Source organism: Xyrauchen texanus, chromosome 34 (genome assembly GCF_025860055.1).
Source record: "Xyrauchen texanus isolate HMW12.3.18 chromosome 34, RBS_HiC_50CHRs, whole genome shotgun sequence".
NCBI lineage: Eukaryota > Metazoa > Chordata > Actinopteri > Cypriniformes > Catostomidae > Xyrauchen > Xyrauchen texanus.
The window spans coordinates 9,804,474-9,819,836 of record NC_068309.1 but is presented as its reverse complement, the minus strand read 5'-3'; the positions used below and the strand labels follow the sequence as shown (position 1 = coordinate 9,819,836).

The 15,363-nt window shown below is 38.0% G+C and overlaps 1 pseudogene; it reads right to left on the bottom strand.

The window, feature by feature from the left end:
* LOC127627355 (protein hinderin-like) overlaps positions 1-15,048 on the bottom strand; it is a 32,411-nt pseudogene extending 17,363 nt beyond the window's left edge.
* Between the last annotated feature and the right edge of the window lie 315 nt (positions 15,049-15,363).

Sequence of the window (15,363 nt, the reverse complement as noted above, 5' to 3'; positions counted from 1 at the left end):
TAAAAAGGAGGAATTCCTGACGCTGTTTTGACTCCTTTACACGTTTTATTAGCTCTTTGTTTGTTCTCAGCTGGTAAAAATACCACCATATATCCATAAATCCATCAAGTATCATTTTCATTTTTGGTCTGGACCAAGAGAACTGAACCACAAGTGTGAACACACCCTAAAACGGTGTTGGACATTGCGGCTTCTATAGGGAATGGCTCTTGCGTACCGGCTACCGCAAAATAAAGAGGAATACCCCAGCTTGGAAGGCTATTTTACCACTGAGAAAGCTGACCTTCAGAAAGCTGACAGCATATCTGCTTGGTGTGGCAACAGGTGATTGCACACGCTTGGTCTCTCTCTCTCACACACACACACACACACATCCATCCATCCAACTTATTCGAAACAGCACAAGCCGTGATATTATTTCTGACATGACACTTTTGAATAACTAATGAAGGCTTGTTTTGAACAAGCAACGGCATATTCTGCGTTTTTATGACCGTACTCAGTTTAAAAAATAAAAATAAATTGTACTTGTTCAATGAACTGTTGTATATAAGCAATATCACACTCGCAATCATGCTAATAAATGGCCCTACATCAGGGGCCATATTGGGCCATATAGCATGATTGCGAGTGTGATATTGCTTAAATAACAAAAATTATATATATATAAAATAAACTATATAAATAATATTAGAGTTAACAATATTCTATATTTCACTATAGTAAAACAACAGTAACCATGACTGTAGAAACCATGTTTGTTTGTTTTTTGTTGTTGTTGTTGTTTTGGTAAGAACTGTGATTTTAAAACACATGGTACACGTACCACAAATTAACCATGGTGTTAGCAAATCTTTGGTAACTTTGTTTTTTTGCAGAATGATTAAGGATTTTCACTACCATAGTTTTGGTTTTCACAACATATATAATGGTTAAAATATGGTTACTGAAGTTAAACCATTGTTAATTATCGCAAGGGATGGATAAGCATATTGCAAGGAAGCCCAAAATAATTGTGAGGGGATGCAAAATGCTTCCGTCACACAGCGCAAAACTTATTGCAAGTGAACGCAGCCATGCTCTTGACTGTCCTCACCTTCATGATTGCCCTATGGCAACTTGCTCTCACTTCTCTCTCTGACCATGTGATAGTTATAGGGACAAATACATGAAAATAATTATTCTAAATTAAAATAATAAAAAATAAAAAAATTACATACAACTGGCTACAATCTAAACATCTTAAAATAAAAATCTGTTGACTGAGTTGAGGTAAATCAGGAAAATATCCAGGAAGGACAGGTTTAGGAATTTCTTTCATAGAGAACAACAGCACAACTGTGTCCTTATATAGCCCAGTTGGACTTCTACTTTAGTTCTAGACATTTTAGTTTCTCTGGCTGTTTCCCAACATCCAATACCTGCAGTCATATTTGTGACTTTTTGAAAAAGTGTACAGGCAGAGAAGAGAGAAGAGAAAGCAGCACTGCTGAGAAGAGATGGAAGTGTTTCTTCAGGGCGAGGACTTCACACATTCCTCCATCTGGGTCTGGCTGCTCAGGGATGGGCAGGATGCCAGTCTGTGAAACTGAGAGAGCTGGCACACACACAGCACTGGGCACATCCACGACCGGGTGCACCGACTAATGACAGCGTGACGCAAGCTCGCTTACTCATTCTTACACACTCTGCAAAAATCCATTTGGTAGATCTAATTTTCCAACCTAAAAAGCAATATAACTTTTGACTGCAGCAATAGAACTTTTTTTGGTATTTCTTCTTAATAATCAGCCTCACAGAGCACAGACGCTAAGCAATCGTCATAAAACCTCAAGGCCTAAGAACTCAAGAGCAACACAGATCAAACCGATTGAAAGTTAGAAAGTTAGAAAGATTATTTATAGGCCTCATATTTCTGCCATACAATGTCAATATGCACTAAACAAACACAATCCAATAGCCATAAAATCAGTGTGGTAAATCTTATTTAAAAACAAGGGAAGTCTCCAAAATAGACTATAGTTAATGAAAACTCTGGACTGTGAAAACTGAAAATGTGAGATGTAAACTAATATAAAAAAATTAAGCAAAAATACATTAGGACCATGTGTTACAACGATTTTACCATGGTTAATGGGTATTGTTAGAAACAATATAACACCCAGATCTAAATAGCTTATTGTTTTTATAAAACTGAGGTAACAGTGACATAACTGATTTATAGTAATAACAATAATAATAATAATGTCTTCTGCCAAATACTAAAGTTTAACAGACAGATAACATTCTTGTGTTAAAAGAAGGTAGACACAATGCACCAAATGGAACAAAACGTACAGTAGGTGTCTAGAGAAATGTTACTAAAAGGTTAAGCTCTTTTTACTTGACAAGGTGCTTTAAAAACTTGACAATGCACAGCGGTCAAAGACATCCATCTAGTGCGTGTTTATGTAGAAAAACGTTTTTTTTTTTAAGCGCAGATAGATGCAAAAATAGAGTCCTTTGCAAAAATTTTAGGCACTTGTGAAAAATTTGGCATTGTGAGGATGTCTTCAAAAATAATGCCATAAACAGTTTTCATTTATCAATTAACATCATACAAAGTCCAAAAAACAAAAAATCAATATTTGGTGTGACCACCATTGCCTTCAAAACAGCACCAATTATCCAAGTTACACCTACACCGTTTTCTTGGTAATTGGTAGAAAAGGCGTTCAAAGCTTCTGGGAGAATTCACCAAAGTTCTTCTATCTAGGCTGTCTCAATTGATTCTGTAATCCCAGAATGACTAGATGTTCAGTGGTGGGCACTGTGGGGGCCATACTATCTGTTGCAGGGCTCCCTGTTCTTCTATTGTGTTCTATTCTATTTGCAAAAATAATTTTGTGAGTCTAAAATTTATATTTCCTATTGACACACTTAAGCTGAAGATACAGTGCATCCGGAAAGTATTCACAGCGCTTCACTTTTTCCACATTTTGTTATGTTACAGCCTTATTCCAAAATGTATTAAATTCATTATTTACCTCAAAATCCTACCAACAATACCCCATAATGACAACGTGAAATAAGTTTGTTTGAAATCTTTGCAAATTTATTAAAAATAATGAAAAATCACAGGTACATAATTATTCACAGCCTTTGCTCAATACTTTGGTGAAGCACCTTTGGCACCAATTACAGCCTCAAGGCTTTTTGTGTATGATGCTACAAGCTTGGCACATCTATTTTTGGGCAGTTCTCCAATTCTTCTTTGCAGGACCTTTTTTTTCAAGCTCCATCATGTTGGATGGGGAGCCATTTTCAGATCTCTCCAGAGATGTTCAATCGGGTTCAAGTCTGGGCTCTGGCTGGGCCACTCTAGGACATTCACAGAGTTTTCCCGTAGCCACTCCTTTGTTATCTTGGCTGTGTGCTTAGGGTCGTTGTCCTGTTGGAAGATGAACCTTTGCCCCAGTCTGAGGAGCAGAGCGCTCTGGAGCAGGTTTTCATCAAGGATGTCTCTGTACATTGCTGCATTCATCTTTCCCTTTCACTAGTCTCCCAGTTCCTGCCACTGAAAAACATCCCCACAGCATGATGCTGCCACCATGCTTCACTGTAGGGATGGTATGGCCAGGTGATGAGCGGTGCCTGGTTTTCTCCAGACATGATGCTTGCCATTCAGGCCAAAGAGTTCTATATTTGTTTCATCAGACCAGAGAATTTTGGTTCTCATGGTCTGAGAGTCCTTCAGTTGCATTTTTGCAAACTCCAGGTGGGCTGTCATGTGCCTTTTTCTGAGGAGTGGCTTCTGTCTGGCCACACCACCATACAGGCCTGATTGGTGGAGTGCTGCAGAGATGGTTGTTCTTCTGAAAGTTTCTCCTCTCTCCACAGAGAAATGCTGGAGCTCTGTCAGAGTGACCATCGGGTTCTTGGTCACCTCCCTGACTAGGGCCCTTCTCCCCCGATCGCTCATTTTGGCTGGTCGGCCAGCTCTAGGAAGAGTCCTGGTCATTTTACGGATGATGGAGGCCACTGTGCTCATTGGGACCTTCAATGCTGCAGATATTTTTCTGAACCCTTCCCCAGATCTGTTCCTCGATACAATCCTGTCTCGGAGGTCTACAGACACTTCCTTGGACTACATGGCTTGGTTTGTTCTCTGACATGCACTGTTAACTGTGGGACTTTATATAGACAGGTGTGTGCCTTTCCAAATCATGCCCAATCAACTGAATTTACCACAGGTGGACTCCAATCAAGTTGAAGAAACATCTCAAGGATGATCAGTGGAAACAGGATGCACCTACTGGGTAGAGAGGTAATAAAAGCATGAACCTTTTCAAAGTCATTGATAGGCATTTACCTTGGCTAAAAGTCTTGACTGAAAGAAGCTAGTTTTAACAACTGATCTGTTTATAAAATTTAAAAAAGCTGTCAAAAAATACTCCAAACAGATCAACTATATGAAGCCAAAGGGCCTAGAGTCCCATCAGGATCATCCAAAAAGCCTGGACATCCAAAAATAACGATTTCAGTCTTACTTTCATTTGGATTCAGAAAGTTCAAATCCATCCAGGTTTAAATATCTTTTAAGCAATCCAGCAAGGGCTGTATTGACTCTTTGCTTTTTATTTTTATAGGCAAATATATTTGTATATCATAAGCAAAACAATGAATGGAATTTTGTATTGTCTAAAGATAGACCCCAATGGCAACGTATAAAAGGAAAAGAGAACAGGGCCCAAAACGGAGTCTTGGGGAACCCCACAAGTAAGGGGGCAGTAGTCGAAGAGTAATCGCCCAAATGAACAGAGAAACTCCTATCAGTCAGATATGATTTAAACCACTGTAGGACAGTACCTTTAATTCCTACGCACTGTTCAAGACGTGATATAAGGATCCTATGATCCACAGTGTCAAACGCAGCAGTAAAATCTAACAGCATCAGGATAGCAGAGTTCCCTGAATCAACAGTTGATTAAAAACTCTTAAGAGAGCTGTTTCAGTACTATGACGTGATTTAAAAACAGATTGAAACTTTTCGAAAATGCTATGGTTATCTAAAAATGTTTCCAAATGAGTAAGAACTACTTTCTCACAAAGTAGTTATTGGTAGATATTAGCCTGAAGGTAGAAAGAACAGAAGGGTCTAAATTGTTCTTTTTGATAAGAGGCTGCACTAAAGCATGTTTAAAAGCAGCTGTAACGCACCCTGTGGTAAGAGATTAATTGATCAATACAAGAACACTTGGCCCAATAATTCAAGTCAAGTGGTTTTTAATACTAAAAACATCCTTAAACAGGCGAGAGGGGACACTGTCTAAGGGACACTTTGTAGGCCACATATGCTGAACAACTTCTGTTAAAAAAGGAGAGTGACACAGACTCATACTGATCAAATAGGGCTGAGCACACTGGAGGAACAGACAGGTCTAGGGCAGAGTGAGTGGACGAAGACCTAAGAGCAGCAATCTTGTCAACAAAAAATTTAAGAAAGTGTAGCAACAATAGCAGCAGTAAAACAGGGATTTATTTTAGAGTTAAAAACATTAAAAATAACTTCAGGCTCATGGATGTGTTGGAAACAAGGTTTTATATATATATATATATATATATATATATATATATATATATATATATATATATATATATATACACTCTGTTTAAGCAGATTTAACAATCTCTGATAATTTGATAAGAAGTCCTGTAGTATTCCCAAGGACACTTGGAGCTTATCCTTCTTCCACTTTCTCTCAGCTCGTCTACATTCACGTCTAAGAGTACGGGTGGTATCAATCAACCAGGGCTCCGATAGTGATTTGGTGCATTTATGCCTAAATGGAGCAACAGAGTCAAGAATGTCTGTAAACGCAGAGTCAAAAGGGTGTTAAGCTCCTCCAAATTCAGGGTATAAAGTACAGTGACTTTGAATGCAGTAGAAAACTTTGAAATTAAGAGTCAATAAGATTAAAAAATTATTTGACCATTGGTCTGCTTTAACAGCACCCCCCCCCCCCTCCCCCCCCCACACCATCTTCAACAACGTTTTTTATGGGGAGTGTGACACAGTATACGGCGCAGGAATGCTGGTATATCTGACAACACGGGAGAAAGTCTTGCAGTCATACCACCCAAATCGTGCCTAGGCAACATATCAGCATATGCTCATGTGTTAAAAAGCCCTTGATGACCATAAAGGAGTAACACAGAAACATCTTGACAACATATACAGACACAAAGCAAGAGCAAACAATAGCCCAAGTGGACATGAGATACGACTCGCCGTACACACTGGCGCCATCTTCTTCCTCGTAGTAGTTAGTAAGAGCCCTGCCTTTGAGCTACAGGTATCATGATAACTCAAGACATGTGGCTTGTTGGGAGAGGTGTGCAAATAATTTTCTTCATGTTTGACTTAAGGTATTTGGTAACACGACAGTGCCTGACTTTCTTCCATGGGACACAATAAGAGATCACATTCACTTTCATTGATGGACTATAGATGCAATGGAAGTGAATAGTGACTGAGGCTAACATTCTGCCAAACATCTCCATTTGTGTTCCACAAGAAAGAAAATCACACAGGTGTGGAACTACATCAGGGTGAGAAAATAATATCAGAATTTACATTTACCAAGCATTTATCAGAAGTAGGTTTCTAATGTGTGTCATTGATAGAGCGCATAACACGCAAGCATCTACCTCCCAGCTGATGAGAGGCTTCTGATTCGCCGATAGACAGGTTGGGCGTAAACACACATATTAATACATTAACAGAAGGGCGTGCAGGAACGCTCAACGCCTGGTAATCTGGAGCAACTGGAGCGAGACTGATAAGATTCTCTCCCGCGCCCTGCCGCTCAGGCACCTCTGTTGGCTGCCGGCCAATCGGAGCTCATTCCACAGGCCTACATCAGGAGAAAAGAAAGCTGCAGGCATGATGTCTCCACCCCCATCCAAAAATACACAAAATCAGAGTTTGCATTCGATATTTCAGACAGGCACTGTCAACATGATTCACTCCCCTGTCAGCCTGCGCAGAAATAAAATAATGAAATCCACCTCAAGGTAGAACAAAATCGTGCTGAAGAGAATATTTTACAGGCCTCATGCATCTTGGGCAAATAGTCTTTGTGTATGTGTGTGTGTGTAGGTTGTGATGTAAATCGATAGGAGGACAGTTTACACAACCGCACGCTTCAATTTAAATAACAGCAAAAATGAGTCATGAATCCACTGATGTCTTGATTATTTATATATGATGAGACTTAATTTACTGCAAGTATGCGGTTTATTACTTTCAATTATTTGTATGTCTGGGAAGGTAATTGCTTGTAAACAATATGAGAGTGGTGGGTTTGTAATGAAGTGGTATTTCAGTGGAGGTTTTTACCCCACCTAAGAAAGCAGCCAGGATACTCGGAACTAGTCAAAACAAACTATTACAAAAGGTCTTCTGCTGCTCTGATCCATTCGCAGCGTTCAGAAAAATGAGCATGCAAACTTCAATAAGATTAATGATATTGATGAATGCGTTCAACTTCTCCTTTGTGTCTTCCATGCTTCTTGATGTTAATTCCTTGTGAAGAACAAAGATTGTAAGCTTCTCTGTAATGGAATGTACTGTTCAGAGACGTGGTGTTGAATGCCAAAGACAGGCTTGAGAAAATTCTAATTTTATTCTGTACACGAGCTTCAAATTCTTCCTACGCACCGAATGTGACTTATAATTTTTTTCTTCCTACTATTGAACAGATGATGAGATATTTCCTCTTGATAATCATGATCTTGGCAGATGAGATAGGGACAATTGCGCGAACGATTTTTCAACACAAACCTCCGTAAGTCTATTTGCTTCCCTCCTAACCTTTAAGAACAGCTCTGTGAGCCAGCATCTGTCTGATACCTTTAGAGACTGCCTGTCTCCGTAGGGGGCTTTCATACAGTTTGTCTTGGGCTACAATCTCTCTGTAATGGAGTTTAGAATTTTAGTGGAAATGCCAGACAGCAGAGTGCATTTAATTGGGTTGAGCTCACGTAATTTCGGAGCCATCCTGCCAAATTTGCAATTTAGCAGCCTGTGATTACTCTTCATATTTCACAGTGTTGGGCAAAACTGATGGTTCGCCATGTCTTTTAACCAAAGCAGGATCACCAAAGCTGGCAGAGCTCTGAGGGAAAAAAAGGGAGCATCCAAACTGCGAGAAGTTTGTGATTTGCCAGCCAGATGACAGGTTGGCATGAGGAAAAACCCACGCCGTTGCCGGTCATCATGTCATCAGCACCAGCTCTTTCAATTTCAGACTAAAAATAAAAGCAGCCCAACCCAAACCAAGGACAAGACCAATCCCTGAGCACAAAACCTGGCATCTAAAATAGGACATTTTAAAATGTAGACAAACAACAAAGACACAGCACACTGTTACGAAAGAATTCACATGATCATGCTGTAAATAAAGCAGGACTCTTTCATCTATAAATACACTTAAATGGAAGTGAAGAGCAAAACGGCAAGTCAATCCTCACCCTTTCAAACATGGGTGTAATTCAAAAGCATTTTAATGACGTCCAGTGGTTATATTTCTCCAACAGCAGTCACAAGAGGCTACACAAGCATCCAGTGCTTAGGCAACACTGCCCCCTGTTGGTCTAAAACACAAAATACTTTCCAGTGGCACATTTCCAACTGAGTGGACAAAGATTTGAGGCACCACATTTCATGCTTCAGTAGAGTCTATTTGAATTACTCACACAACTATAAGTGTCTATGTTTTTAAATAAATATTACCAGGAAGGGTGACAGCTCACTGACAAGAGTGTAGTGGTAAAAATGATGAATTTATCACTGTCAGTTTAAACCAACCCTGAGCTAAAAAACACAGTGCACTGGTTATACTGGAAATTGGGAGAACACTGTTCTTACACTCATGGCCTTTTCTAGGCATAAGCGAACTAGGTGGTCTAGGCCTTTGGGTGAACTATTTCTTTAAGATTAAATGTTAAAAACATCCCAATGACTCCCAACGATGTCATCATAATATTTACATACATGATTCTGACTGGCTTCTTTCTTACATCTAAAGTATTTGCAAACTGAATTGTGATTGGTCTTTCCTTTCTTGCATCTATTTAACCATACAGCCACTTTTAGACTGCAAAGAATGTTTCTTGCCGATTCTAGATACACAGTGTGAAGCAAAGCAGCTCTGTTGCAGCATTTCATTTATGAAGAACAAAACCTAATACCAAAGCTTACCAAAAATTTCTCACAAATTGTTTTTCTTTCCTATTATTTTCCTGCCTTGCAAGCACTGGTATTTCCTTCAGGAAATGTAAATATACTTTAAAGGTTCTGGTGGACCAGAATTTTTTATAGTTTCTCTGTGTGTTGTATAAGGATACTTTCTCTTTCTAGTACGATGAGTTGGTTTTGTTGCTCTAGCTGTTGGATTTTATTCTCAAAGGTCTCTTGTTCCTCCCTGAGCTTCTGTGCAGATTCTTCCTTTTCTTCACTCACTCTGTGCAGAAACACACAAACGAGTTCATGTCAGATACATAGTTGTATCACTATGTGCAGAGAAGCACATTGGCTGGAGGGCTACTGTGATCATGAATTCAGGGTAAAAATGTATCATAGGGCTTTACCTTGCCAGCTCCTGAATGAGATTGGCAATCCGATGTTTGTCCTCTGGGCAGAAATCCTTCAGTGATGGCTTACTTTTGGCTTGGGCAGTGTTGATGACTGCCTAAGGTTGAGAACAGACACTTTCATCAACACATCTACATACTGTGGCAAGAATTTGGAATTATATGGTTATCTTCATTAATTGGTCATAAAATGGAATCTCATCTTCATCAAAGTTACAAGTATAGATAAACACAATGTGCTTAAGCTTAAAACACACAAATAATTATAATATTTCATGTTTTTATTGAACACATCCCATTAAACATTCACAGTGCTGTGAAAAACGTAAGAGAACCCTAGGATTTAATAACTGGTTGATCCTCCTTTGGCAGCAATAACGTCAACCAAGCATTCCCGGTAGCTGCGTATTAGACCTGCACAAAGTTCAGAAGGAATTTTTTCTTCTTTACAGAATCATTCATATTCTTATGATGTCTGATGTGTCGGCTCCCTTAAGGTCTGGTTAAGTTCTGGGCTCTCAATGGGCCACTCCAAATGTTTGATTTCCTTTATTTAAGCCATTCTGTAGTCCATTTACTTCAATGTTTAGGGTCATTGTCGTACATCATCGCCCAACTTCTACTGAGCTTCAGCTGGTGCACAGCCACCCTGACATTTTCCTGTAGGACATCTTGATGAATTTTGGAATTCATTTTTCCCTCAATGATGGCAAGGGGTCCAGGCCCCAAAGCAGCCCCAAATCATGATGCTCCCTCCACCGTACTTCACCATTGGGATGATGTTTTCGTGTTGATATGCAGTCCCTTTTTACACCATATGTGTGCTGCTTGTTCTTCCCAAACAATTCAACCTTAGTTTTATCAGTCCACAAAACATTTTCCCAGTAGCATTGTGGAGTGTCAAGGTTCAGACACCCAGCTATGTTTTTGTTTGAAAGCAGCGACTTCCTTCGTGGTGTCCTGCCATGAACACTATACATGTTTAATGTTTTCTGTAAAGTAAACTCATGAAAAGAGATGTTAACCAGTTCTAACGATTCCTTTAAGTCATTAGCTATTATTCTAGGGTTCTTTTTTACCACACTGAGCATTTTGCAGTGTGACCATCTTGGCTGGACAGCCACTTCTAGGGAGAGTAGCCACAGTACTAAATCGTCTCCATTTATAGACAGTTTGACTAACTGTAAATATCTAACTTTGAAACCTTTTCCAGCTTTATTCAAAGTAACATTCTTGATCGTAGAGATCTCTTTTTTGTGAGGCATGGTCCATTTCAGCAGATGCTTCTTGTGAATTACAAACCCAAAATGTTTGAGTGCTTTTTATAAGTCAAAGTAGCTCTAACCCACACCTCCAATCATGTTTCATTAATTGGATGCCAGGAATGCCAACTCCTGCCTCTCTTTAGCTTTTGTTGATGTCATTAGCCTAGGGGTTAACATACTTTTTCCAACCCACACTGTGAATGTTTGAATGTGTATTTGTGTTTGTTTATTATTGTAACTTAGATGAAGATCAAACCAGATTTAAAGACAAATTTATACATAAATGCAGGTAATTCCTAAGGGTTCACATACTTTTTCTTGCCACTGTATAAGAAATTGTGAAGATTCATTAATTTCAAACCAAAACAGACAACAATGTATGATTATCAAAGACAAACAAAAATAATTAGCATTTCATTGAAATACCAGTGCTTGCAAGTTGATGCTTGATAAAGACCAATCCCATTTCAATAACATCATCACTGGCAGCTAGATTCAGAATAGTTAACATTTTGTTAGTATAAGTCAAAGAAACATTTTAAAACTATAATCCTAAATTGTTTCTTTCAAAAATATAAAATTACAACCAAAACATGAAGTTGCAACTATCATCAAAACAAAGAGACACTTAACTGTATAAAAGTATGAGAAGTAATACTTGCAGTAAGAGGGATTTTACCTCTCAAGCACCATAAATATTCATTTTAAGAAAACCAATGCTCACCTGGGCTGTAGTAAGAGGAGCCAGTGCTGATTCTGGTGCAGGTGTAACGGTTTTTGATTTGGCTATGGTAGACAAATGTTTCTGAGCTGAAGCTTTTCCAATGACTGTCTCAGCACTTTGCATTGCCACAGGTAAACCTAGTTTCTTTCCACTTTTATCAATGCTGGCAGATTTCCTTTTAATCCTTCCCTCTGTATTATTTGAAGAGTCAAACTTCAGGCCCATGTTCTTGCTCATTCCTAAGAGAGAAAGAATAAAAGGCACCATAATCTATTTAAAGCACACAAAATCCTAAAAAAATATAAAGTGTAGTGTAAGATCAGTGTTTCACTAAAGATGAAAAAATGTCAGCTTTTAAATATCAATCTCTAGACAAAGAACGATCAACAGGTTGTCAGAGTTCAGGATTTGTCAGTCACTGTCTACAAATATATGTATTTATGTCACACCTGTAACCAAAACTGTGGGCTGCTCTTCATCTTATTTGAAGTTAAGGAAAATAATGCAGAAATGTCTGAGTCCATACTGAATACAAAAGACCATCGATTTAGTCATTTATATAATAAAAATGTTTTATTAATAATGACCCATGACATTTTAAATACTTGAGGATCAAAGGGTGCACAAGCAGTAAGAGGAAATCTAAATAACCTTCATTATGAAAGAGGGTTTATCAATGACAGTCCAAAACTTATTTACTAAAACAGCAGATCACACCTTACAAAAATGAACTGCAGTATTATTACAGTACTACTGCAATATATTCAGTAAAAATGTAGTTAATTGTAGTATAATGACGGTTCTGTGCTTCACAATGGCTGTAGATAACTGTACACCGAAGTTGAAATGCCTTTAACTGTAGTACTGAAGTATCGAACTCAGCACTGAAGTACACAGCAGTATACAAGGACATATTTTAGTGAAGCATACTTGCAAACGACTGTAATATTGTAGATTTGTAGTTCACTGCAGTAGAAAATACCTTCAAAATAGTGAGTAATTCTCACAAAACCTAACAAGAAAATGTCCTGGTCCTGTTGTACTCCAAAACAAAAATAAAACATTTACATTGTGGCATTACTCTTTTAACAGTTATGCACATTTTACAATGTCACAATGCAAAACAAATTAAAAAATCTTAATGGCCTTAAATGTAGACATTTTCTTTATGCAAAATATAACTGCATATATGTTGTATTAAATTTGGGGTTACATAAGACCAGGACATTTTCTTGATAGGTTTCATGAGAATTCCCTCTAGTATAACTGCAGTTTTGTTCAGTACAAATATATTTTAGTACAGCACAACAGCCGTTTAGTGTATTACAACTATAGTTCAGTACAATACAAGTTAAACTGACAATGATAATCTGCTAACAAGATAATAGCACCGTGGTAAATATAGTTTGAAATTCAGACTTCGATTGGCTAAAAATCTGCTATGCGCTGTTGTAGACATGAAATTAATGTGGCATGTGATTCTTCATGATTTGTGAATTCAGATGACATCATCCTCCACTCCGCAATCGGTCATTTAAATTTTACAACTCTTCGTTTTCTAATCCAAATAGCTTCAGAAGTTGAACACCTAGAAGACTGAAGCCACTCTCATCTTGACCAGTCTGATTTGGAAATTGTTTCACAGCAGTTTGTTTTCCTATCAACTCTTTTTCCATGAGTCAAGAAGGTAAAAATAAGCACTCTTCACAGATCAGTTTTTGTCTCTTTTGTCCCTTTTTTTAATTCTGTAGTCAACAGTTTGATAGTCGCCAGCTCTCATTGAAAATTTATGTAATGAGGTATTTTTGCCGCTGGCAGTGTGAAAGCAGCTTTAAGAGACTAGCGACTGAGCACGCCCTGGGATTCAATCTAGTATACCCCAGGGGTGGTAGCCAGCGTCTTTTTACCACTGAGCTACCCATGTCCCCTTGTTGCACTTTAATCTGTTTTGAATACTATTCTGATGCTAGTAAAACATTGTAGTATGGCACTTTTCATACCTCTGTCTCCTTAAGATGATTCACTTATGTTTTCTCTTTTGTAAGTTGCTTTGGATAAAAGCATCTGCCAAATGAATAAATATAAATGTAAGCCTATAATACTGATTTATCAAGTAAACTGTTGATTCAAGAACTCAAAAAAGGTTTAAATTATAAGAACAATTATCTGTGAAAAGAATTACAAATCAGGATGCTCTATTTAAGCCTAGGGTGACCTGTCTAGGTACTCATTTTGTAGAATTATAAGACATTTATTAGTTTTATGGTTTAGAAAATTAGTATTTCACAATGCCAATATGCAAGAAGCCATCAAACGGAGTACATTTAATCTGTGAGATTTCACAAACCCAGTTTTGTGTGAAACTATTGTTTTTCCATCATAATTATCATGTGTTTGCAGAATGTGCCCTCTTAAAGTCTTTAACACTGATTTTTCCGGTAAACTGTTGACTACATAACACAAAAAAAGGGTTAAGAGACAAAAACTGATCTGTGAAAAAATTCACAAATCATGAAAGTCTATTTGAGCCTACTAATGGCCTGTCTAGGTGTTCAGTTTGTAGAATTTTAAACTGATTTCTCTGATGGCTTTATCCATTGACAGCCTATATTGTAATTATTACACAAGGCAATGGGGGTAGAGCCGTAAGACGCAATCAAACGCGACCAAATGTGATTGTGAAAGGTTTCACAAATCAAGCTCTATCTAATACAAGTGAATTTGCATGAACCCAGATTGCTATTGGAAATAGCCTTTAAAAGTGAAGAGAGCTTATTGGACTTAAAAAAAAAATAATAATAATAAATAAAAAAAAGAGTAGACAGGAATACAAACTGCTGTGAAAATTTTCCCAAATCAGACTGGCCAAGATGAGAGTGGCTTCAGTCTTCTAGTTGTTCAACTTTTTGAGCTATTTGGATAAGAAAACGAAGAGTTGTTAAATTTAAATGACTGATTGCGGAGTGGAGGATGATGTCATCTGAATTCACAAATCATGAAGAATCACATGCCACATTCATTTCATGTCTACGACAGCTCAGAGCGGATATAATTATAGCCAATCGAAGACTGAATTTCAAACCGCAAACTATCTTTACCGCGGGCTAAACCCGCTCTCTCTAATCCAATCTAGAGAGAGGTTAATACATGTTAAACCAAAGTTGGTCTTCCATAACATGTCTTCAAACACATTCACACAGATATATGGAACCAAATAATGCGAAGAAATGTAAGGATAGTGTCACAAATCCAGTAAAATCCATTACCGGTTGTGCCCTCAGCAACCGCCGCCATACTGAAACAACCGCGACTTCCATATGACGCCCTTGAGCTCCTCCTCTTTTCCATCACCTGTGAGTTGGATTGGTTGACTTTCACACCCTGCTCCCGCCTACTAAGAATATTAGTGGTCCAATAACTCATGTCTCATTTTTCTAACCAATAGGAGTGGGGAACCGCAATATTTTGGCTCTGCGTACTTAGATTTACATTACATTTATTCATTTGGCAGAAGCTTTTATCCAAAGCGACTTACAAAACAGGAAAACATAAGCGAATCATCTTAAGGAGACAGAGGTACGGAAAGTACCATATTACAACATTTCACTAGCATCAGAATAGTATTCAAAACAGTAAAAGTGCAACAAGACTTTTTTTTCTTTCTATTTATTTTTTATTTAAATTTTTTTCTAGTGACTGGATGAGTGCTCATGGAAAATATGCAGTTGGTAAGGTCAT